General features: G+C 44.0%; 1 protein-coding gene and 1 long non-coding RNA gene across 14 annotated transcripts in view; one reads left to right on the top strand and one right to left on the bottom strand.

Moving 5' to 3' along the window:
- MAP2 (microtubule associated protein 2) overlaps positions 1-15,530 on the bottom strand; it is a 191,981-nt gene extending 176,451 nt beyond the window's left edge. For 7 of the 11 annotated variants that reach the window (XM_085228129.1, XM_085228133.1, XM_085228134.1 and 4 more), the window contains exon 1: positions 15,364-15,528. The gene's annotated coding sequence lies outside the window, so the exon portion shown is untranslated. Of the gene's footprint in view, positions 1-15,363 lie in introns of all 11 variants that reach the window. The other 4 variants (XM_085228137.1, XM_085228138.1, XM_085228136.1 and 1 more) reach the window with 3 other exon arrangements.
- Positions 15,531-15,554: 24 nt separating this feature from the next.
- Positions 15,555-24,483, top strand: part of LOC146543927 (uncharacterized) — a 69,308-nt gene continuing 60,379 nt past the window's right edge. For 2 of the 3 annotated variants that reach the window (XR_014884367.1, XR_014884366.1), the window contains exons 1-2: positions 15,555-15,692; positions 15,808-15,927. This is a non-coding gene — a long non-coding RNA (uncharacterized LOC146543927). Of the gene's footprint in view, positions 15,721-15,807; positions 15,928-24,483 lie in introns of all 3 variants that reach the window. The other variant, XR_014884368.1, reaches the window with a different exon arrangement.

The following is a 24,483-nucleotide window of genomic DNA, read 5'->3' as shown; positions in this document are numbered from 1 at the left end:
ATGAAGCTGTGGTTACAGTATATTGTACTTGTCCGTATACTGCTCTAACACAAATTATTTGTGTGTACTGGGAACAAGCATCCCTCCCATGCCACAGTCTGTAGTGGATGTAAATGTTAGTATGAAGATTAACTTCTAATCTGAGAGATTAAGTTACGTCAAGGATGATTTTAGCCTAATAACTCTCCCTTTATCAAAAAGTAATGTAACTGAAAAAAAGCTTTTGAGTTTCTTTCTTAAAGAAAATAATGGATGTTCATGCTGACTTTCAGGTTTTGCAACCTAAATATCAGAGAAGAAAAAAAACATTTACAGGTGAAGGGATGCAACTTCACTTCACTTGACCTGAATCATAATACCTTAACACTCTTTTCAGTGCAACCGTGAGTATGAGTAATTCTGCTGGAAATTATGAATAGGAGATAAATGACTTATAGAGTTCTCCAACTTTTTTTTTTTTTTTTATGTACATGCTCCAGTTAACAACCTACGTAACGAGGACAAGACAATTGAGCAGTGAAGACACCAGAGAAAATGCCATTTCTGCCTTCAGCCAAAATGTTCGTGTAAAATCTAAATTCCCAGAGAATTGTCAGGACAGTTAGTTCCTTTTTTCCTCCTTGAGAACAGAAGCACAAGTGTTTATGAGAATAAAGAACACCTCCTTTCTTCTCCACCCACATGAACTTGGCAACGCATGCCAGTATTTTGTGATGTCAGCACTGAAAAACCTGCACTACATTGCTTCAGGGCCTCTGAGAAAATACAAACAACTAAACCATACACTGATTTAAGATCTGCCCTTTTCTCCTTTGCGTGCCCCGCATTCAAAGATAGACCTGTTGGTTCTCCCAGTAAGTCTGGCCCCAATTCAGCAGCTGATTGGGGCTGGCTCAAGGGATTCAAGTTTATCATGTGCACCAATGAATGCTTATGAATCAGAAGGTCAGAACAGTTACCTGGGCAGTGTGTGGTGCATTAGGGTTTTTAGACCCGAAGAGCAACATTCTTCAGCTCAGGAAGCATAAAGGAAATAAGAGCTCCCTGAGCTCTTAGCAGGACCAAGGAATTGGGAAGTGCCATTTCCCCCAGAAGGCAGCTTCCTGCCCACACCAGCGCGTCGCACAGAGGAGGTGGTTGCCATTTCTGTCTGCATCCATTGGCAAGCTTAGTTCAAATAAAAAGCCAAACGCAGAAAGCTGCCACAGAAGTAACACAAGAATCCAGGACAGGGGAGTGGAAACAGAAAAGATATTCAGTTTTAACATGCCTTTTCTTTTTGGAACCATCAGCATGGTTCTCCTTGCATATATAAGAGCATCCCTCACATTAGTGTACCACAGTGCCAGCAAAATCTGCAAGAGCTGACTGTAACAGTCTAGATCATATCTCATCCCTTTTCTGTCCTTTATTCCTGCACTCCAGTGGAGTTCACGCTAAAGTTTCAGGCCTGCTCTGCAGACCAGAGCCCTTGGTGAAGACTCCTTCATGACAGCAATCTTCCTTATGGACAAGGAAACCATCAGAAGCCAAGACTCATAACTAAAACTGCTATCGGCCTCTTGACAACCAGATTTCAGCTGCAGACCATCTTCCACCATAAAGGGAAACAAATCACAGGACCTTTCCCTTCAAAGAGCAACAAACAAAGTGCATTTCTTCCTTTTAAGATCTTCAGTCAAGAGTTCACAAGGCCTAAAATGCTATGACACCACTGGGAGAAGATTAAGGGGCATACTTAACAATATAGCCTGCACAGTCACCTAGCTGGCAAGTAGGGCAAAACAGGAAATGAATGAGTTAGTAGCTCTTCTCATGTCAGTTGAAATATGCATGTTTATCTTGTAGCCATCTTATAATCAACACACATGCTGTTCTTCTTATTTTAGAATTTTCCACTGAACTGGCAGAGTTTACATATTACCTAAATATATTCCCTACAACATTTCCTTTGGTGCAGTACTAAGTTATTCTTATTACAGAAGTCATTATTGTCATAGGAAAAGCTTCCCATTTACGGTCCTTCTGTATGTGGAGGAGCTATTCCTCTAGCATGTGAGAGCAGAATGCAGAGGGACTTGAGTCATCCACACGCATCAGCACCACGCTGAATGAAGCGGTACTGATGACTGCAGGTAAAACATGTTTCACTTGGAAACTGGCCAGGGGAGAATTCTCCTACATTGACAGTAATGGCACTACTGCTGACTCTGTTTAACACTGCCCAAGTATTAGACAGTAGTCTTAGAATAGGAATTTCCATTTCATTTAGTGGAGGTATATACATGCACACATACTTATGTACGTGCTCAAAATTTTACATGAAAAGGCTGCAAAATGGAAAGTAGACTGAAAATTAATCAAAGGCACCCACACTCCTCACTATGGGATCGCCTTGGGCAACTCCACAGGAACCCATCTCGGTTCTGTAAGAAATCCTGACACTATCAGCACTCCAGGAAAAAAACATCTGCTGAATTTTTGGTAACTACCAGATGGTATTGTGGAACAGGGATAATTCTCTAGTAAAGGACAGGTGTTGGTTTAGAACTTTCAGAGAAATGCTGTCATTTTCTACAGAATTCTGTCAGATTCAGAATAAGGCTTTTGTGCAAAGTCCTCAATGTTCCAGTCCCATCCCAAAATAAAAAAAAGAAGCCCTGAGTATTCCCAAGTACTGAATTTCAAGTAGACCATTCGATGACTCCAGCAGACTGCAGGAAGTATCAAAGCTATCTGCTCTGAATAAATGACAGTATTAGCCCACACAGGTGCTGTCCAGCATCTCAAATGCCATTTTATGACGATGTACTTCTCCATCTGACAAGCAGCATGGTTTCATCGGTTGCCACCATAAAAATCTAAATGCCAAAATCCAAATTAAACAGCTTTTTCAGAATGGAAAAAACAAACATCTGCTCTGTTTTTTGCCTGTTTCAGGTGGTCTAAGCTATTAAACCAGATAACACAGAAAAAAAAAAAAACATACTTTTTTAAAACACTGTTCCAACATTATTCATATCTCTTAGGCATCAAAATTAAACACCAATGTACAGAACCACGCTCACATCTAACACAACACCACTTCCTAGCCTTGTTAAAAAGTCAGGCTGAAAGGGGTCATCTTCTGCTTTGGAACTGCAGGCTGGCTCTAGCAATAAAACTCAAACCTTTTAAGATCTCTAGACCATGAATGCCTGTATGAAACTTAACCCAATAAAAGAAAGCACTTTACTGTGCTCCCTAGGTAAGGTAACGTTATAAATATTAATTACTACTACTAAGTAGGTACAAGTTTGGAGTCTTGAAACTATTCTACCATTAACATCCTTTACATAATTACACCACAGGTATCCCTGGAAAAAAAAAATACAGAAAAAGAAAGGAAAGGAAGCTGAATGCCTATCAGGCAAAATTGCCAAAGTTGTCAGACACACACGGTTTTAAAGTAACTTCACACAGATACACAACATTCCCAACAGTTCTCACTTAGTATGAAAGCAGGTGCCAAAAACCCAGTAAAAAAAAAAAAAAAAAAAACAACACAGAGCTTCCGATCAGTAACAGTACCACCCTGCTTCTCCAGGCCGATTCCAACCACAGCTTAGTTCCAATTTTCCTTACTACTTCATACATGCTCAAGCCTCCAGTAAGTTCTCCACCATGCTACAATTAACTCCTTCCCAAAAACATCATTACTGTGCATGGTTTTCTGCTTTAGCTCCTTAAGGAGCAAGCCTCGAGTTAGTCCTCCAAGTCTACAAGAATGACATTCTGATTCTGCAAATGCCATTGAAAATTACTACCAGATTTATACCAGCATCTCCTGTTTGTCTTAATATCAGTGCATTATAGGAGCAGCGAGAATTGATATCCAGAAGTGCAAATCTTACCAGGTTTACACATAGCAGCAGGTCTGGTGAGGAAAAAGGACCAGTGCTCTGTTCTTCATCACAACTTTCCCCAGCTGGGGAACACCATCACAGCATGCAGCTGCTACTCATTCCCTCCCTCATTCACTGCTCAGACACCTCCTCCCTGATTAAAAAAAAAAAAAAACCAAACCAAAAAAAAACCAACACTCTCAAAGACTGAAGCTGCCTATCTCAAAGAAGTGCCCTAATTATGCCTTTCTCCTAATTTACACTTCAATTTTAGCTTCAAGACAGCTGGGTTCCTCTCTTGGGAAAAAACAACAGCAGCACACTAAATCCTCTGGGTACGTGGGCTTTCACAGAGGTCTATGACACATCAGTCCACAACAAAAGGGTAGTTTGGTCTCTCTGGGTAACAAACTGTTAATGTAAAAGCTGCCTAACCTGGGGCAGTAGCTTTCAAGAACTGTGAAGATTTATTATTCCTCTCCCGTGGGTAAAAAAATAAATACCTTATAGGTTCCAGATTCACAGAGATTAAAAAAAGGAAAGGCTCACTGAATGACTTGATCCATCCTTTCATGACAGAGTTGTTCCATATTCATGTGGTTACTCTGTATCATTCGGTAGGGTGTTACTGGCTCATCTTTAAGGAAAACAAACAAAAAACAACCTACCCAGCACTTGGAAGCCAGTTTTTCTTCAAGGAGATCACAGCTGCAGGACCAACCCCTTAAGTGGCTCCCTTAAAAATTGAAAGGACATCTAAAAAATAAATTTTGATTTGGATTTCTCGAAACTCACTGCAAGAAATTCACAGCAGGTCCTGATATAAACACTAAAAAGGAATTGGCATTTGAATAGTAAATGCATATCAGATTTTAAAAAGAAAGAGACTAGATCTTTTGCTGCAAAGAAGCTGCTCAAGAAATGCATAGGACAAAAGCCAGCAATAGTGTGAAACAAATTCCAGCAGCGGCACAAGAACGGAAGTAATGAACAACTCACTGAAGCTTTGTGCAGATGCTCCAAAGTGTTTGTAAGGACAGCAATCACAGTTTACATAGGCACAGGACTACCAAAGTCAGCTCCTGGCTTGTTACCCCCGCGATTCAGCTAAAGCCCTTCCAAAGCAGGACTGCATTAGCCCCAGACTCAGCCAGAGCTGCGAGACAAGGGCCATGACTCACAAAAAGAACTCCTTTAGGAAGTGGCAGCTCCCACCTTCTAGCATGGCAGCAAGACAGCCAAAACCCACCCACACATCTCAGTACGGCCGTGCCTCTTCTACCTGCTGGAGTAGACAGGAGGATATGGGGGATGTAGGAGAGGAGCGATTTCCTCACAACCACTTCTGTGCACCCACACTGCACCAGCCTGAATTCGTGACCCACCATGTGCCACCATCCGCTGCTGCTGACTGATCACCAAGACAGAAAGAGGTCGTGTATTAGCACAGTGCTTACCAAATCTCTAGTTCCCTCCAAACGCTCCCACAAGAGAGAATTTTAAACTTCCAGAGTTAGCCCTTTCAGGATTGCAGACACACCAAAGGGGAAACAGTAAATAAAATGAAATACAGGTTGAACATTAGTGTAAAATACTGAGTGAAGCTTCTATAAATCACGGGGCAAACTCCGCTGCACACATAAATATTCAGAAGCACACAACACCAGCTGCCCTGGGGGAGCAGAATAATACCAAATCTTTGTTGCCGCCACTGCTCCCAGCTTTGCAGTCTCCAGCCCACCTGCCATCATCCTGGGCTGCTTTGTGTCTGTGACGGACGTGCACAGACTCTTTTGTTGTGCGCCTATAAAAAAGCACCCGAACTATGTCCAAATTCTAACAGTTCGAGTAGCTCTAATTCAGCTTCGAGCTCTGCTCTTTGTCCTCTAAAAATAACTCACGTTTAATTGCAACTTACTACAATTTTCTAATTCTCTGTGACCCCAAATGTCTAAATCTATTACTCGAAGGCAGCCACAGTAATCCTTAACGAAGGTGTGGGTACGATGCAGCATGCTAGGGGCCATCTGGTTGCCAGGTGTTTCCTGGCTTAGCTTTTCCTCACAGCACATCCCTCCTCCTACTCCTTTAATTCTAACAAAGACAATTCCCACACCTCAGGACACTCCTTCATTAAAGACACGGGCAAGGTTTTTACTGCAAGCAAGTTGATTTTCTGCTTGCAGCAGGAAGCCTGGAAGGGCTGCTTGTTACCACACGTATCTCCCCGTGACCAGCAGCAAAAGACTGTACCAAGTATATTTCTGACTGTCAGCAGGAAGGGAGCTAAGTGCAATGTTTTCATGGTCATCTTACATCTTAATGTCCTTCCCTTACAATCATAAAACTGAATTAAAAGATAACAGGGCAGTCTTTTAGCTATCAGAACTATTCACACAAAGAGGCGATTGGAAAAAAACGCATGGAAGGGAAGTGTAATTTCACATCTTTCAAATAGTATCACAGCCTATTCAGAAACATTAGATCCTGTATTTTAATTTCACAAGAAGGACACTAATTTCCTGAAATCCTTGTCTTTCAGACAGGCCTTCCAACTCTCAGTTATGTATTCCTACCCTTCCCCAACTCTCTGCAACACTTGTATTTGCTGACTCAGAATTAGTAAAACCAAATCAACATTGTCAATACAGGAAGGTACATACTTCACACCAATTAAACTCTGCCACTGCCAGCTTCTTAAAAAATTAGCAGTAATAAGAGGTTACTCTCTCACAAATAGCGGTGTTACAGGACAAGCAAAAGCAAGTTCATAAAGAGATTTCAAAGCAAGATTTTGTAACTCACCTTAACATCTCCAAAACCAACAAATCAGAATTTAGCCAATAAATAGGGCACAGACCTGGAACAGCTGCACTAAAAGCCACGACTACCATACAGTCTCAGTTCTCCTAGGAGCTGCGGGTCAGGCATTGCTTCAGCAGGTACTGCTTGCCTCAAAGCCCGAGTTTACAATAAGGGCTTCAAAGATAACTTAGTCGAGATGGACCAAAGAACTGGAAGGTACCACGGTTACAGCTCCTGGGTGCACATCAAGCAACACTGGCTACAGCTGCACAGGTCATCCCTCACCCAGAAGCTGGCCTGTGAATGGATACAAAGGCTGCAGAGAGGAGTGATGAGAAAGGCCCGGCTGACCTTCTGTGCCTGCCGGCAGTTGTGGTAACAACGCAGATCGGAGCTGGCTCCCTGCTGCCAGGTTACAGGAGTGGAGAATCGCAATACATCTAAGCACACACAGCCATCCAGGCATCTGAAGATCCAATACAATAAAGCCACTGTAAAAGTGATAAAATATGCTTCTAACTTGAGGGTGACAGTAACCATCTATTAAAACTTAGCTACATATTATTAACTCCACTTAATGCTAACACTGAACAAAAACAAGAACGAAAAAAACCAAACTGACTGAATTCAGCTTTCTCACCAATAGAAGCAGTTCTGTACTACAGGCCACTGTAAGCAAATGCTGTTTGACCACAGACTTTTTTTCCATATGTAGAATCAGAATGGCCCAGGTTGGAAGGGACCTCAAGGATCACGAATCTCCAACCCCCCCCACCACAGGCAAGGCCACCAACTTCCACATTTAATACTAGACCAGCCTGCCAAGGGCCCATCCAACCTGGCCTTGAAAAAAAAGAAAAAAAGAAAAAAAAAAGTATTCCACAGAAGTATGTACTCAATTATTCATACTGAAATACATACTTAAGAGTAGCTTTAATGTTGCATTTCACATACTGACATTGTTTTACACAATGCTAGTAGCGTGCCGTTTTAAATAATCTGAGTAAAAGATTGTATCACCTATAAACCATCGCTGCCAATTCTGACAAACTAGAAAATTATATATAGCCACATTATGCCTTTTGTCCAACATCTCAGATATACATTTATTATATGCTGTAACAGACAGCACTGAGCAATAAGAAATGCTTACATTAAATATTTGTCTAAGTCTTTTTCAGAAATGCAACCAGCTCGCTGTACCCTGAAAGGCTTAACTTTGCAGAATACCATGGAATGAAAGCCCTTATTTACAGTGTTCTATCCCTTGCTCTTTGGAATGAATCATGTTATTAACTATTCCACAGTCCCCCCCACCTCCCGAAAAATGAGAGGCTTGTTTGGTTTTCTTTTTTTTTTTTTTTTTTTTAATTATTCTCATGTGTGCCTGCCAACTTTCTCTTTACTATTCCACAAAATATAAATATTTTCCCCTCTCTAACCCAAACTAAATATATAGTTTCCTTCCTCCTGGTTGATGTGTTTCTCCAACATTTTTCTGAAGGAAATTTTTTAATGGGGCATCTAATTGATCATGTGAGGCAGTGGGGACAAAAAACTAGCTTGCCACTCTCTTTCTGGACACATCGAGTCCCACACCAAGCCAAAATGCCAGCTCTTCTCTGAACTAGCAGCCGCACAGACACCAGGTCCCAGGTGTGTTTTGAGCATGCTGACAGCCAGCCGGGAGCAGCATCCTGAGGGCCCAACTCTGCCCTGCCTGTGCCACTGCCAATGAGAACTGCTCTGACACAAAGTTGAAAGAGCTCGCTGTTAAATTCTGTTCATTTTGTTGCAAAGTACTTCTCCCTCACATTTTCATGCTCATCGCCCAGCCCTGCAAATTTTCTAATACAGGCACAGGTAAGTGCTGAAGGAAAGCAGGGTAACCCTGCAGGCCAGGAAGCAGCTTATAACCGACACACCTGGTTTCATCTCTGATCCACCCGGAGCTGCTGGCTGACCAGCAGGATGGGATGTGAATTATTGAGCGTCCGAACCATCCCTCGAAGAGCAAGCACTACTCTCCTTTTTCTTTGCAAACCATTCAGCTACACATCTGTCTCTCCCCTTTGGGAGCCCCTAGATTTTCTCCTCAGCCTTCTTATGCATTCTCTGGTTGCTGAGAGAAATAAAAGCTAGCATTGAGTTCAGAGCATGAGTCAAGCAGAGCAGGCTAATGCCTAACTGTGTGAACACAGGCTTGCTGCAAACAGAAGCAGCAGCCTGCCTAATCACCACACCCTGCAATACTGCTCCCGAAGAGCAGCCTAAGACACCTGAAAAGCACGGGGGCACCAGCAAACAGGAATCTGGCAGTGAAGGCACAGTGCTCATGAACATACAGCTGCTGTTAATCAAGCTGTAGCCCCAGTAGCAGCTCTACTTTCTGAGTGATACCACATGGCCGGAGCAGAAATGGGTACCCAACCGTATCTTACCTGATCACATGAAAGCAGATGAAAGAACGGGACTGGGACTTTCAAAGGCCTTGGGGTCTGTATTCCACAATCAGCCAGGGCATGCTGGAATCATGTAAACTTTTGCAAGAGCTGGATGGCAGTGCTTGGAGCTGCTGCGTTGTAGTGTGCAACCTTGGGTCCAGAGTCCAGACAAATCCTCCCTGAGGGGATCAAATCTTTCAGCTGGCAGTCACAGAAAAGCTGCTGCAGAAAACAGAGTAACTTGGCATAGAAAGAGCTGGCTAGCAAACACGAGCCCCAAAACAGAACAATTCAGATCCAGACCTGAACCCTTCTTAAAGTCAAAGGATTTCAAACATGCGGTTTCAGCCCATTTCACAACAAGCACAGAAATGAAGCTTTCTTAACAGTCCCTCTGAGCTTTCGCAGGGAGTAACAGGGCCCTTCCACTGGTGGCCTGGTGCCTTGCAATTGCCTGCGCTGGCTTAACTAGATATTACAGATACCTTCTATAGAAGATGTGAAGAAGGGAGGAAAAAAAGAGAGAGACTTAGCTCTACCACAAGGCCAGCTTAGGTGCCTTTGGACACAGTCTGGACAGCACAGTGGTTGAGTTACGCAGGGAAAGGGGCAGATCTGCTCTCCTGACCAGCAGAACCAGGTTTCCTGTCCCACAGTTAGGCACCCAGGTCCCTTCTGAAGGTCTGCAGCATTTCTAGCACGTCTGCTGTTCATCTCAGGATCAGATTTGGTCAAGGGCCAGAATTCTCAAAAACTCTGCTCTGAGCCTTCACAATATTCTTACCCTATGTTCTCATTTTGAGACATTTTCTCACCTCATTCATCAAAACTGTACCCAAGATCAGAAGCTCAGGAGAAGTGGCAAGTTTCACACTGTGAGGCAGCTGCTCTAACAGATAATGCATGCTCCTCAAAATAGAGCTGACAGCTTCCAGTTTTAAACCAGAAACCAGCCCCTATCAGTCTCTCCAGAAAATAAAGTGAAAACGTAGGGTTAATTGAATCAATAGGTCTTGTAATTAAATGCTGTCAAGTTAGCTGACATGACCAGAGTATTGTTCAGAGGTTTTTTAATATTGTTCATCCACAGGTCACATGTGCATTAAATACAGCTAGTTTTGCCAACGGATACTGGATATTTAATTTCAATCTCCCTCAGGGAGAAAATTAACAAGTTTTACAACAGAGAAGAAAGTTTCCATAGACTCAGGTCCCTAGAAGCTGCTGGAATCTGGCTGCATTAGGGCTCACAATGCTACCTCCTATCAGAAAACTCTTAATACCTAATCCTTCTCAGGGGGCGTGACCAACAGGAGACAAGGAATATTCCTCAGATCCCTGCACCCAGGAACACCACTTGTAAATTAAGGAAAAGAATTTGCCCGTGGAGCTGAATTCTATCTACAAATCTGTAGCTCAAGCATTCACAGGTATAAATGATTATCCCCCTCGTGTGCAAAAGCATCGCAGATTTTCAATAATGAGAAAACAGAGCTGAGAATGGAATTGTCCTTTTCCCCGATGGTGCAAGGTAGGTTTCAATGAACTCAGTGTGGTTATATTGATTCTCTCCACCTGACACTCTTGCTTACAACAGCACACCTTCCTCATATAGCTATCCATGCTTACTTCATCTGGAAGACAGACACTGTGTGCTAAAATAAACAAATAATTACTCCACCACATAAAGCTAGAAAAACATGTTTAAAAACTCTAAGGGGGGAACAAAAAAAAACCAGAACATGTTGGTCAAGACTACTCAGCCAGCACCTGTCTCTCTAATTACCAAAAATGATGAGATCTCTACATTACCAAGGTAGCCCAGGTCTCGTATTTGCACCACAATTCTTTTCAGCTTGGCACTCTAACAAAGCCACTGGCTATTGAGTACCAACACTGTACCCATTGCCTCATTAGCATTTTGAATGATTGTGACAGCTTCTTCTCCTCCCTAGTCAAGATAAAAGAATAAAGATCAGTTTCATCCGTGCGACTGCTCTACTCTACACCAGTCAGTGTAAAACCATAAGGAGCAACTGCATTAGCTCATCTTTTCTCCTTAATAAAGCAGCAAACAATTAGTGTTAAAGTAAAATGGGTCAATCAAGACCTCAAATCTTCTTAACAGCTAGCACGGTCAACCCATGTGGCCACAGCAATCCAAATTAACCCCACGGATGCATCAGTCTCTTCTTCCAATACCTAGAAAGCAATTACAAATGTCACATTTAATGTCCTTCTAAAACATCCTTCTGCAGCTTAGTAGCATAACCTGTGATTTACCCTACCCTTGAAAGAAAAGCTTTTTCCTTTGCTGAAGCAGATGGCTCAGGAAACCACCAGTTTCCATCAGTGCCTCTCTAAATCAGCCCCACCCTGTGGAAATCAGTCTCTTGCTGGTTTTTCCTTATTAGCTCAAATGCACTACAGAATCACTGCTAACAAGCACGCCTGTATGTGAAGGAAAAGAACAGAGGGAAAAGGCACCAGCACACTTAAACACAGCACTACCTATACTCTCCCTCGGTACGTATATCTGTTTCCTCTGTAATCTGGTGACTTCAGGGAACACTGCTCATTCCCGTGCCTTCTCTGGAAGTCCTCAGCACCACCAGTCATCATCAGGGGTTTTCCACAACTAAGCCCGTGGGCACTGAATTTAAACTATTTTCCATTCCAAGCAAAACAGTTTAAAACGGCCTTAACTTTAAAGCACGCTTAACATTCATTTTCAAGAGCAATTAAGCGTGTATTTAAACATCTGAATAAATCCAGGCAGACAAAAGCAAGCATCTCTGAGTCTTCAGGAACAATTGCACATACAGTCATAAAAGGTTTGAGTAGGAAGGGACCCTTAGAGGCCACCGAGTCCAACTCCCCTGCAATGAACAGGAACATATGCAGCTAGATCTGGTGCTCAGAGCCCCGTCCAGCCTGACCTTGAATGTCTCCAGGGATGAGGCAGGACATCCACAGCACCTCTGGGCAACATGTTCCACTTCTTTAGCGCACATATTGTAAAATGAAAACACATTTCAAGTACACTCATGGACTTTAAAGTAGCACACAAATGAAACGCTCAGATCATCGGATAATTCAATGTAGAAGGTACCCTGTGAAGCCAACTAGCCCTAGGGCTTAAGAACACTGCAGTTTTCCAAATTTCTGGCTGTTACCCACTCGTGCACGTTAACTGCAACACTCCCTAATCCATTTCTGGATAAAGCTTCAATTTAGCAACAGAAGTGCTAAAGGCACAAAATTTCTCCTAGGAGAACCCCAATAAAGCCACAGGGTAAAAAGGTGCTTTTTATCTTTTGCTGAGCCAGAGGTTATACCAGATGAACTCTCAGCATCCTCATTGCCAGTGCCCGGTACTGCATGGAAAGAGGTCTCAACTTTGGACAGGCCCACAATTTATAGAGAAGCGCTACCAGAGCTTGCTTTTATTTTTTTCCTCCTTAAGCTGGTCGTCATTTGTCTTACTGTGGCATATCACATTTCAGATCTGACAGATGCTTCATCTCCTTTACAAGTTCTGTCACTGCCTTCTGACTTTACAGAGCTTATAGTAATAAAGGGGCAATTTTTTGAAATCCATTATCATCAAGTCCTCACAAGCTAAACGCTTTTTGAATTCTCCCTCTTCTCACTCCTTTAAGAAAACAAACCTGTCTCCAACACGTGTATATGAAATGCCACATTTGGAGGTGATTGCTGAAATAGTCCAGCAGAGTCTGAAATGGGCCTCACCCACCCATTTCTGTGTTTAGATATTTCCAGCAATTTCCACAGTTCAGACAACTGTTCAGCAAGAACAGGGCCAGAAACAGCTCTGGTGTCAGTACAAAGAGCAAACGTTTCCTCTCGTGAATCCAGGTAAACGGCTTTGCAAACTACCTCATACAGAAAGCAGCATAGTGCAGGCTGAAAGGAAGGGTATGCTTCTGAAAAATGTCTAGTAACAAGGGAATTCTTATCCCAGAGACTGCAGCAATTCATTTAGGGACTACTGTGATCACTCACGTTCCAGCGCAGGACCTCAGGGGTCACTGAATGATGACGATCTTTTTATTGTCAGAATATATTTAAAGAGCACAGCTAAGTGGGTACTGACATAACATACCATAACAATTACATCAGATCTCTAAATCATGGGTTCAAACGCTCCTTTATGTAACAAACTGCATTATAAGTGCAATGAACTGCATTCGAAGTGTGCTAAAATACTTCACAGAAAAACAGTGACTTTTTATTCTCAGGATGACAGCTCTTTGGCTTCTCTCACACACCCGCAGGCAAACCACAACATGGGTGCAACAAATTATGAAGTTTCATTAACCGAATCCTTTACATAAAGGGATGGAGGGAAAAGTAGCACCACTTCTCCTCCCGAGCATCGCCACACAAGGACTCACTTGCTTCCTTCGTTTTTACTCTGCAGATGGCCTCACTAAGACTAAGGGGTGCAGTGTGTTGGTTCAGCTCATCTGTAAGGCTCTGCAGTGCTGCTGCCTGAGCGCCAAGACTTGGTACCACACCAAGTTTGGGGTCCTGCCTGCTGCCAAGTGCATTCTGTAAGCTGGTGAAATGAAAAGCACAGCGTCGAACTCAGTGGTTCCTAAACTGAGGTGCTACTGAGGTTTGGGGCTCGCCCATCATTTTTACATACCACATTTTGAAAATATTAACAGCAGAAACACACACCCATCCATAAACTGACCCAGACTGTCTCTGTGCTAACAGAGTTTCTATAGATAGAGATTCTATCACAAGCAGAGAAGGTGTCCGTTCTCTCAGTGTGAATCACTTCTTAGTGATCTATCAAATAACAGCAGGGGGATTTTCATCAGGTAAAGCCCTCTCTGCACATTTTCTTCCTCTCCTCAGCAAGGGCTGAGATGTTATAATCACGTCATCCAGTAGGGAGGGAAGCGAGAGAAGCCATTGGAAACAAACACATCCTGCAGCTGAGCTCTTTTTGGGTGCATCAGAGCTGATATCCATAGTCAAGGCATCCACCAGCACAGGTGGAAAGGAAAAGACTCTTTTACAAGGGGGAGATACGGAACAGAGAGGAGACATGCTTCCCCCCTGCAAAGAAGAACAAGTCTGAAAAAAAAAAAAAAAGGGCAGGTTTGGTGGATGGGGAGCAGCACAAGTGCTGGACAGCAAACGGTTCTTGGAGAGATTCACTGCCACAAAGACATGATGGATCACGAGACGGGAGGGCAGGGACTTAGAATATTTGGTAGGAGTTACAACGTGTACATATACGTATATGATTCATGATTTTACATGAACGAACCCCTTTATGTGAAAGCCTGCTGTTTTATATCAGGAAGAAGCCTGCATGGAACGCCACCACCAAGTCAGAGAATATCTTTATTCGGAGGAAATCTGAAAGTTCCATCGGAAAACAAATTCGGTTGGCATCCTGAAGGCAGAAAGCAGCTGTGCAGCCCCTTCTTTCCCAAAGGTGTTCCACACAGCACGCCTTATCCGAGCATCACACACACACACCCTCATACACACACACCAACCTGAGGCGAGCGGCGTTCATTCGTCACATCGCAGCGCGGAGCTGCGCGCCCGCGGCTCCCACCTGCAGCAGCTCGAGCGGGGCGCGCTCCGCAGAACGCTCTCTTCCACAGCGAGGCTTTGTTCGCCGCCGCCCCGCTGCGGTTACAGCAGCCACGCGCGTTTCCTCCCCCCCCAGGAGCAAATTAGAAGCGCTTACACCCGCGGCACCCCCGCGTCTCAGGCAGCGTTCTTTGTTCAGCCTCACAGATCCCTTTAGAGGAGCTTAGGAGAAGGAGGAGGGGGGAGAGCAGGAGAGGACAGAAGGTGACATCCTTCACAGGGTTTTAAGCGTTACGGATGCTCAGACCCCTAAGGGGAGCTGACCCGAGCCGACGGCTGCCAGGAGGATAAAACCAGCGCGTTCCGGGGGCGCGGCCCCGCCGCTTACCTGCGGGAGGTGAGCGGAGCCGCCCCGCCGCCCGCCCGCGTCTCACAGGCATCGCCCGCGCGCGGGGGGCGGCACGAGCCCTCCTTGCGCCTAACGGCTCCCAACGGTCGCCAAGCGCTGGGGCGGCGCGAGACCCTCCCGCGCGCCGTCCTGTAAGGGAAGCCCCCCGCGGCGCGCCCGGACCGCTGAACCCCAGCCCGCCGCCGATCGCTCCTTTCTCTCCTTTCTCCCCTTCCTCCGACGCTTCACGCTCCCTTACCTGAGCGCCGCGGACAGCTACCCGCACCGGAGCGCCGAGGGGCAAAGACGCGGCCGCTCCGCCGTCCAGCCCACCCGCCCCGCCGCTCTCGGGGCTGTCGCCGGGACGCGGCCGCCTGCGCGCCGCGAGCCCCCGGGACCCGCCCCGCTCCTCCGGCCCCGCCCCGGCCCCGGCGCCGCTCCCGCGGGGCCCCCGCGGCGGTGACGGAGTGCCCGGCCCCTCGCCGCCGCCCCGCCCCGCGCCCGGCCCGCCGCCCGCAGCGGCCCCTGCATTGCGGAGCGCTACCTGAGCGGGGCGGCTCCCTCGGCCCGGCACGGTGGTGCCGCCAGGTGCGTGCTGACCGCCGGCCCCGCCACGGTAGGCGGCCGTCCTGCGCACCCCCTCGCCTCTGGGCTTCCAGTCAGGCCGGTCGAAGCACCTTGCGTTTTTTTCCTTTTCTTCTAGGAGGCGCAGCGGTGAGATAGTTGGAAAAGCGTACCTCGGGATCCGCGCCGCCGCCGCCTTCCAGCTGTGCTGGTGCGGGGCTGAGCTCTCCGGCCCTTTGCTGGGCTTCGGCGATGAAAGGTATTCGGTTTGCCGCTTAGCGGCTTCCCGGTCCGAACTCTCTCCTCTGCCCCTCGGGACGGCAGCTAACGTTTCCCTATTCCTTGGGTGAGATAAGAAACACGAGGGCAAAGGCAGCCGTCGTGCGATGGCGGCGGTGTGGCAGTGCTGCTGCAGCTGGCCGCGCCCGCTCCGTGTCACTTGGTTGCCGTCCTGCAGCAGATAATGAGTGGAACAGGCTCTAGTGGCTTTTTCTTTCCCTGAACAAATGAATCTAGTGGTTTTCCTTGAAAACGTGTGCAAAGGCCGGGCTGTCAGAGTCTCAACCAGCAATTCTCACTGCATCGCTCACATAACAGTGCCAAACCTTTCCGTTCTGTCTCATTGTGCTGTACCACACGGCAAGTACTCTGTCCCGAAGCTTTTCCAAAGCTTCGCTAATTTTAGGTACCTCGTTTGATTTCAAAGATGGTTTTCAGAAGTGCTTTTTCTTCATGGGTATTTCCACTCTGTAAATAATTTCAATGCCTTAGACTGGATGGTCAAAACTGGTACAGGAAGGCATAAGCCTTGCTGCTGCATCTGTTTTTTCAGCTGCCGTAGGGAGATGGAAATCCCTCAGCATTGGAGTATATTCCAGTCTCACATCAATGTCAATAAAGTGACTCAAGGATGCCAAATTATTCTTATATATATATATACATATATATATATATATTTGTATATCAGCTTTTTTCCCAACGAATATCTGAGTTTGTGAATGAAGGCTACAGACATCTTTCTCTCAAGTTACCTGGGAGAGCTTCCCACCACTACCATTTCCTTGTTATAGTATTTCATCTATAGATCACGGATTTCATCTGCAAATCAGTAGCAGTTAGAGAGAGCGGGATAGTGCCAAGAGGACAAAGCCATTGTGATCTCCTCTGATAGCTCTCCATCAGTGATGTGAATCTGGAGGAGATGCTTCCAAAGGAAACATTTGCTGCAGGCCATCGTTCTTGCAGCCTTCTGGGAAGATACCTGCTCAGTGCACAACACCCATGAACCAGCACACCCAGCACCTACTGTTGTACTAAGGGACATGGTTTCGTGGGGAAACATTGGTAGTAGGTGCACAATCAGACTAGATGACCTTGGAAATCTTTTTCAACCTTGGTGATTTTTTGATTCTATGACTACTGGTGCAGCAATGCCTTTCCCTGCCATCTTCTTCAGTACTCCCATACAGCCATGCAGAGACACAGAGCTCTCCCCACAAGCACAAGGGCTTTGCTATATCTTTCACCACCTAGATAACAGGAATGCAGGCTTCCAATAAAGGCTGAGAGGAAACGAGCAGTTGACTTAATACTTCATGCAAGTAGAATTAGATTTATTTTAAGCTTATAATATACAAAAAAGGAAAAGATAGCTTATACTTTTTGTGGGAAAAAAGCAGTGCAAGCGTATCATAGAAGAGAAATCTCAGTGGTAAGACATCATGCTGAATAAATAGGCTGTGTGCTGTCTATAAATGTCCCTAGAGATCAGGGTGATATATTGACCACAGAAAGGCCCAGAGTACTCCATGCGCCGTGCAGAAATCAATGCCTCTCACTCAGATGCAGTATTGTGGCAGTATCTTTTCAGCAGCAGGCTGCAGTGAGAGAAGGTGAATGTTAGATTGTTAGTCATTCAGCTGCAGCTCTCCTTTAAACAGTCACCAAAGATGAAAAACAAACACAGAAAAAACAACACAGCATTCGCCATTTTCCTCCAGATAATTATCTAGTCAAATTACATTATACTTTACATTAACTATTCAGCAACAGTGTTGACACTAGACGTTTTAAGAGAGAAAAAAATCTTATAATTTATGTCAGAGATGTTAAGATACACGCAAGTATTTTTATTAGAAATATTCATGCAGAGATCAAAAAGCATCTTCCTACTAAGAGATAGTGGGGAAAAATTTTTTTACAAAGGAAATTTTTACATAACTTCACAAATGATGAGCTTTATAGTAAAACTCTGACACACTGAATTATGGATGTCTGTATGGAGGTTTAGCTTGTGAAATTTTTGTGGATTTTTGCCTGCCTGCTGAAAGGAGGAAGAACACTGTATGTAGTTCTTTTAAAAACGATTCATTTGAAACTGTGTCTGAGAAATGCCACTCTAAAACAGTCCGTGTCAATATATGTTCTTCTTTTACTATATAGCTACAATAACAAACCGCTTCCTCTCCTCTGACAGTTTGTCGAGCTGTAATTGTTGGCAGCCTAGATGTTTGACTTCCCTTCCGAATAAAGAAAGAAACATTTAATCTCTCCAAAACACAGTACAACCCACGATTCAATGCCAGTGTCACAATATCATCTAAGTGAATAGAGCAGTCAGGTCCAAACCAGCTCTTATTTATTCATTATCACAAGAGCTTCGAGCAGAAACAAGAATTACAAAGCAGTGGAAAGCATCCCATGGAGCTTTTAGGCACTCTCCCTTGTGGCATTTTGTGTAAGTCTGTGTGCGTGTGCCACAACCAGTTGGGCAGTTTTTGCCACTTTCCCCTTGGAAACGCTAAGGTGACCACGAAGGCGTGATTATTGCCTCAACATTGCTGAGATGTTTCTTGCAGTAACAGAACTCTAGAGTCCCTCTAGTGCCCAAATGAAGGAAATAAAACGCGTGAGTTGAATAGCTCCTTAAAATGTGTTACCAACCACTAAGCAAAACAAAAGCTTCCACTGAAAATATAATATATTTATCCCTTTGCATAGGAGACTGTGTTCAAGCTGCTTCTGACTGGGACAAGAAACACAACTATGTTGTTAACTCCTATGGTAAAATTTCCATTTTAAAGACTTCCTTTTTCTGCGTGTCTACCATTTGGTAGTATTTAGCTTTTTAAGATTACTTGGAGATGATACCTGTCTGCAAACATACGTCACAAGCTGGCACATGAAAGCTTTAAGCAAACCATGAGATCTAGCCATAGTGGGAGGACTTTTACTGGAGCAACCCTGCCTTCGTAGACCCTCACTCTCTTTGTTTTTTTTTTCCAAAGGAAATAGGTACCCAAATGAATTACAATGAGTTAGTTAGCTTTAGATGTCAAAAGCCAATCTTTGTATTGGAAGTAGCATGGTTTGAAAGCAGAGTATGGATTACTGCTTCCACCTGCTCTTGGGGACACAAGAAGCAAGAATTACAGCAGAGACACAATTCCAGCAGGTATTTGGATCCTTATTTCTCACTGCTGTGATTGAAAGCAAAGGGTTCCCCGATAACATGCTGAAGTGCAGAACGCGCAGCACAAATCTCTTATTGAGTAAGCAATTATGCACAGAGCCTCCTTTCCCTCTGTCATTTACCTAACCCAGCTCCTTTTCCTCTCAGCTCTTGAGGCTTTGTGACATCTTAGTTATGGGGCTGGCTGCCTTTGCTGAAGAGGAAAAAACTGGATGTCAGACTTGTCACGTCAGGGACATCTCACAGGACATTTTGTAAATGTATTCAAAAGGAAGTGAGGAGATTACTGATCCCTGCAGAATGCAGCTGGTGATGTTTCGTAGCCTAAACCATTTTTCACTGCTTTAACCTGTTTTCTGGTGTAGAGAGGAACAGTTTTCTATTCAATTCCCATCTCCATGAGCAGGAAAAGGAAGTCTCTCAAGGGAGGGAAAAAAAAAAAAAACAAGAAAAAAAAATATTTGTCGCTCTTAATATTTTCTAGTTATAACAGGGAATCACTGTCAGGAAGTAATGACTGCAAGTCTGTGAGCTTGGGTTGTTTGCTTTGCTGTCTCTACCTTCTCACTTGTACAAGCACTGCCATCTTTATCTAGCCTGAAAGCTGTAGGAATAAAACTACTGCCCCATTCAGTTTTACCAGGTCTTCTAATGCACTAATGCAATGAGCATCCACTGCATACCTACAAAATTGAACAGAAGGTTTAAGTAGTGAAATCTCTCTTTAAATGTTACATTTGTAGCAAAGCTTATGTGGAAAAGTTGCTTTTCAAAGTAAATATGACACATGCATTACTAAAATTCTTATTATTGGTTAGAACTTGAGGGGTATACTATTTCTGAGAGTTAATTTCCTGTTCTACTGAAAAGTCTGACTTTTTCCAGTGGTATCTACTGAGAATTAAAACCACAGGAAGAATCTATAGCTGTGCTTGCATACTTGCACATGGAAATTCTTCAACTCTCTGATGCACCAATAGCTTGTTTTATTAATGTAGAATTTTGGTAAGGCTTTGTACTTCTTAAAATGTTCATACTCTTATATTCAAACATGTAAATGTTACTGCATTTTCCAGGCCTAAAGCTTAAATTACCAGTTGAAAACATTAGCCTAATCAAGTTAACATAATGATGCAGAACACCAAGTTCATCTTGAGTTTTGGACTTCATATTTCTTTTACTCTTTCTACAAATAAAACGCCACCATTATTTGTTAAGAAAGGGGAAGCATCTGCAGACAAAACAAGTTGTTTATTTGACTCAGCTACAAACATAGCCAGCTTGCTGCTAAGAGTCTTCCATTTTTGAGAAGACAACAGAGTGCATACCTTCAAGAGAAGGCTGGAGCGCGCACAGGATTCCCGAAGTCCTAAAAGCACTGAAGAATTAAAACAGTTTGCAGAGGGCCATGATAGACCTCGCCCTTTTATATGGAGCAACTGTGAGAAGAGAACAAAGCCCATGAGACAAGGTCTGTCTAAAGAAAGAAGAGGGACTTGGAAGTAGCCTCATGCACCCCACGCACTTACAAATGCCCTGCTGGCTGCTAGCCCAGCAATGCTTCAGGCTCATTGGTCACAGTCCTCAGGAAAACTCAAGATCTGCTTGCAAATCACGTTGCATTCCCTCTCCAAAACTGTGGCTTGAGGTTAAATACCAAATGTATTTGGGATCTGTCCCTCAAAAAGCTTCAAACTCTGCCTCAAACTCAGCTGCTATGCAAACCATGAATGCAGTGAAGTAGTCCAGATTTGAGAATGCCCTCAGCCTGCAGTTCTGACCAACGAGCACACACTCATCATCGCTTAGCATGGCTAAAATACTTCCCTGGCCTGAGGAAGACAGTCCTAAATGCCTTAAGGCTACCTTTGGGCTTGTTGTGTGTCACATAATACCTCCTCATTCAGGGTCATCATCAGCATATGATTCTAAAGGTCTGCTCTGCACGTGAACAATAAGGAGTGGAATCCTGACGGGCAGCACGTACATTACATCTGTAAATTCACAGCAACTTATGCCCATATTTGCCAACAGTTATCTAGCAGCACAAATCAATACTCCATGTGCAGTTATCTGATCTAAATTACAGATGTTTTCTCGTGTAAGCTCTCAGTCTAATGAACTGATACATTTGCTGCAACCAGCTTCTAAAATGCAGCCTGTGTGCCTGAATGTTCTCTCTTGAAAGCAGAACTGAAGAACCCATGGGATCTGTGAAGAGAAGCATCTGCAGATGCTTTAGCAGAGTCTCTGCCACGCCAGAAGTTGGATGAAGTTATATATAAAAAAAAACGTTCAGATCTTATTAAATCTACTGTCATCATAAGGAAGCAGTAGTTTATACAACTCCATTGGGCAAATCACAAATCGATCTAGCAGTCGTCCAGCCAAATGTTTTAGCCCTGAAATACATTGAGCTGATGTAGACCGCTTCTTTTTCAATTATTAGTTTGGATTTTCCATTTGAAGGACCAGTATTCCAACCCAAAACAGAGAAAACAGAGTTGTGGGGTGCTCATTCCTTTCAGTTACCTCAGCCAGTGATTTGAATGAAAAAAAAACCCTCAAAACTGAAATGAATTCTGACAAAGGAGCTGTAAGAGAAGTGTAAAGCATGTTATAATCAAGGACCTGATGGGTGGGGAGAGAAGCATTTCAGGTGGTTGTGAAACACACAAACATCTATTGTCTGAAGTGACTCGTTGTCATCATTTGATATTTCTGCTTTTCATAATGTCTTTGGATGCATGCGCAGGCTGGTACGTTGCCATGGATACAATGGTGTCAATGCTGAGTCTGTTAGTAAATGGGCTGATCTGTTGTGCACCTTCAGAACGAAAAGAAGGAAAAATTCCTTCGTCTCTGTGGCTATTAGCAAAGGGAGGCTGACAGTAAAACAAACGGACTCCATATAATGGAGTTCAGAATCTCCTCCTCTTTGAAATGATGGTGTAGTAAAGAGAGCGAAGATAATGAAGCGAAAGAATGAGGAGAGCTGTCAAGCACTTATCAAAACCCTGTCTGCGTAGCTTAAGGCAAGGGTCCCTACATGATAGTGTCAGCTATATTGTCATGGAAAATCAATCAGAAGGTTTAATAATTCAGTTTCCTAATGGCCTGGCACCGCTTTCTGCAAGAGCAAGGAAAATCAACAACGGCAACAACAAAAATACCAAGGCCAAACGGCAAAAAGCAGCGATCGATAGACAACACACAAGTGTAACTTGCTTTTGAAAGCTACTTTGAGAGCAAGCAACAGATACCCATCATAAAACTAATGTTTGGATACATAGGTCACTCTGAAAGTAATGTCTCCTACTTATTTCCATGGAAATTACAACAGCTACAAAGAGCACAACAACACTATTTGATAGAGCAAATTCTCTAGCTACAAGACAGTTTTTCAGTATAGCCACCACCATTAGCTGTGCATTTTAACCAGCAATGAACAAAAGCCTGCGTGCCATGCTCATAGAAGTCTGCATCAGCAGAAGTGACACATTGTCACTGCCACCTCTGCTGAAATGCACACCCACCACTCACTGTGCTCATATCCACTGTTTGGTCTCCATAAACATTCAGCAAGAGTTGATGAATGTCAATGGGTGCCGTTTCTTCCACCTGGAGGAACTCACTTCCACATCAGCTGCCATTTTGTCAGGCCACCCCTCTGCTGCCATCTGTCTCACAGCAACAAAATATAATGGAATATTGGTGGGAAAGTTCATCCACTACTGCCACACCGCCAACATCCACCTCTGATGCTGCGGGCCAACATAAAAATAAAAAATAGGAGGCATTACTTTCAGAGCAACCCTCATAGCACACATTTAATGCTTTTATCCAGGCACAACTCCACTGCTAAGAGGTAAAACAGATTTCGAAGTGAAAGGTCTGTATGCGCACAGGAAATCAAGTAACAAATCTGGGCAGCAGTCCAAGCTATTTTCAAACTTTTGCTTTCTTCTTGGTGTTAGAACAGTCTCATAAATGACACATATATATGACACAGATTTCTAAAAGCCATATATTAAGGCAATTTTCTTTATTAGGCAATAACAGAAGACTGTTTAATTTGATTATGAGCTTTCATTTTCTGCTCTGTTATTCGAAGAGGACTTCTACAAAAACTTGGTGCATTACGATTTATTTCATAGAGAGCTTCTCTTGCCTTTGAATTTGGGGTCAAAAACCACTGAAGGGGTTTCAAAGGAGGGGTTTATTCCCCACTATTTATACAGGTGGTTCAGTTAAATAGCTTTTATGAGGTCACCCAGTGTACTTTCTCTCAGTAAGGTTGTGCTGCTGTACATGGACCAGAAGTATAGTGCAAAATATTTTATAGTGAATTTTTCTCATCTTAACTGATAAGGTTTCATCCATATTGGTTCTCTGCCATAAAATAGGGAAAATAGAATTGGTCAGTTCTGTGGTCAACTGTAGTTCCTCCCTCAGCTCACATCTGTAAAGGTAGCACCAAGAACAATCTTTAGAGATGCAGAAGACAAGCAGAAAGCCAGAACTGCAGTCCTTAACCTTTTATAAGTCCCTTTGTTCCAGCATCATTCTGGAGGTGTAGGCATACTACTCAGTTGCTTTGCAGCTATAGACCAATATGGCCAATAGCTCCAAGGAAGCTTTCCCAGCACAAAGCCTCTCCCTGGGGCTTTGCTCTGTAGACAGACCAGCACAGTGACACAGCTCCATCAGTGCTGCTCTACTCTTTTATTTCCTGTTGCTGACTCATACTAAAGACAGCTGAACCTAAAGAAGTGCTCTCCACAGTCTGCCTTTCCACACCAGCCAGCACCACAGTCACCATAGAGGGGAAGCACGAGTGCAGGCAGGTGGTTTTTGCACTACCAGTGGCAGCATCAGGGAGCCTTGAAATACATCTGTTCATTTTTGTAAAACTGTTACCTTTGATTACGCTAGCGCTAGAAGATAGCAGACCCCAGTCTGTTGTCATTTCTCTAGGGTAGTTCTGCTGATGCCGAAAGAATGGCACTGTCCTGTCTATCTCTGATTTTTTTTTTTTCCCCACATAAATGAGATGCAGAAGTGTCTGAGCACAGCTCTCCTTCATTCTCATCTGTACAGCATCTCCCCTCATCTGCTTTGAAGTCACCAAGAGTGTTTGCAATATAACAGGGGGTATCCAAAAGGACACGATTAGGCTCAGAAAAATGAGAGGGTTAAGCTCAAGATAAATGCAGTCAGCACCCTCCTCTTTTGGTGCTGCTCACTGGCACTTACAGGCAGGCATGTGAGAACTGTGCACAATGCCATAATGACTAAAAAATTTTCCACAGTGAAAGTTTCATGGAGCCCTTTCCTATTGAG

Source organism: Meleagris gallopavo, chromosome 7 (genome assembly GCF_905368555.1).
Source record: "Meleagris gallopavo chromosome 7, MGAL_WU_HG_1.1, whole genome shotgun sequence".
Lineage (NCBI taxonomy): Eukaryota > Metazoa > Chordata > Aves > Galliformes > Phasianidae > Meleagris > Meleagris gallopavo.
Note: the sequence above shows the minus strand (reverse complement) of the source record. Positions and strands in the feature narration are given on the sequence as shown.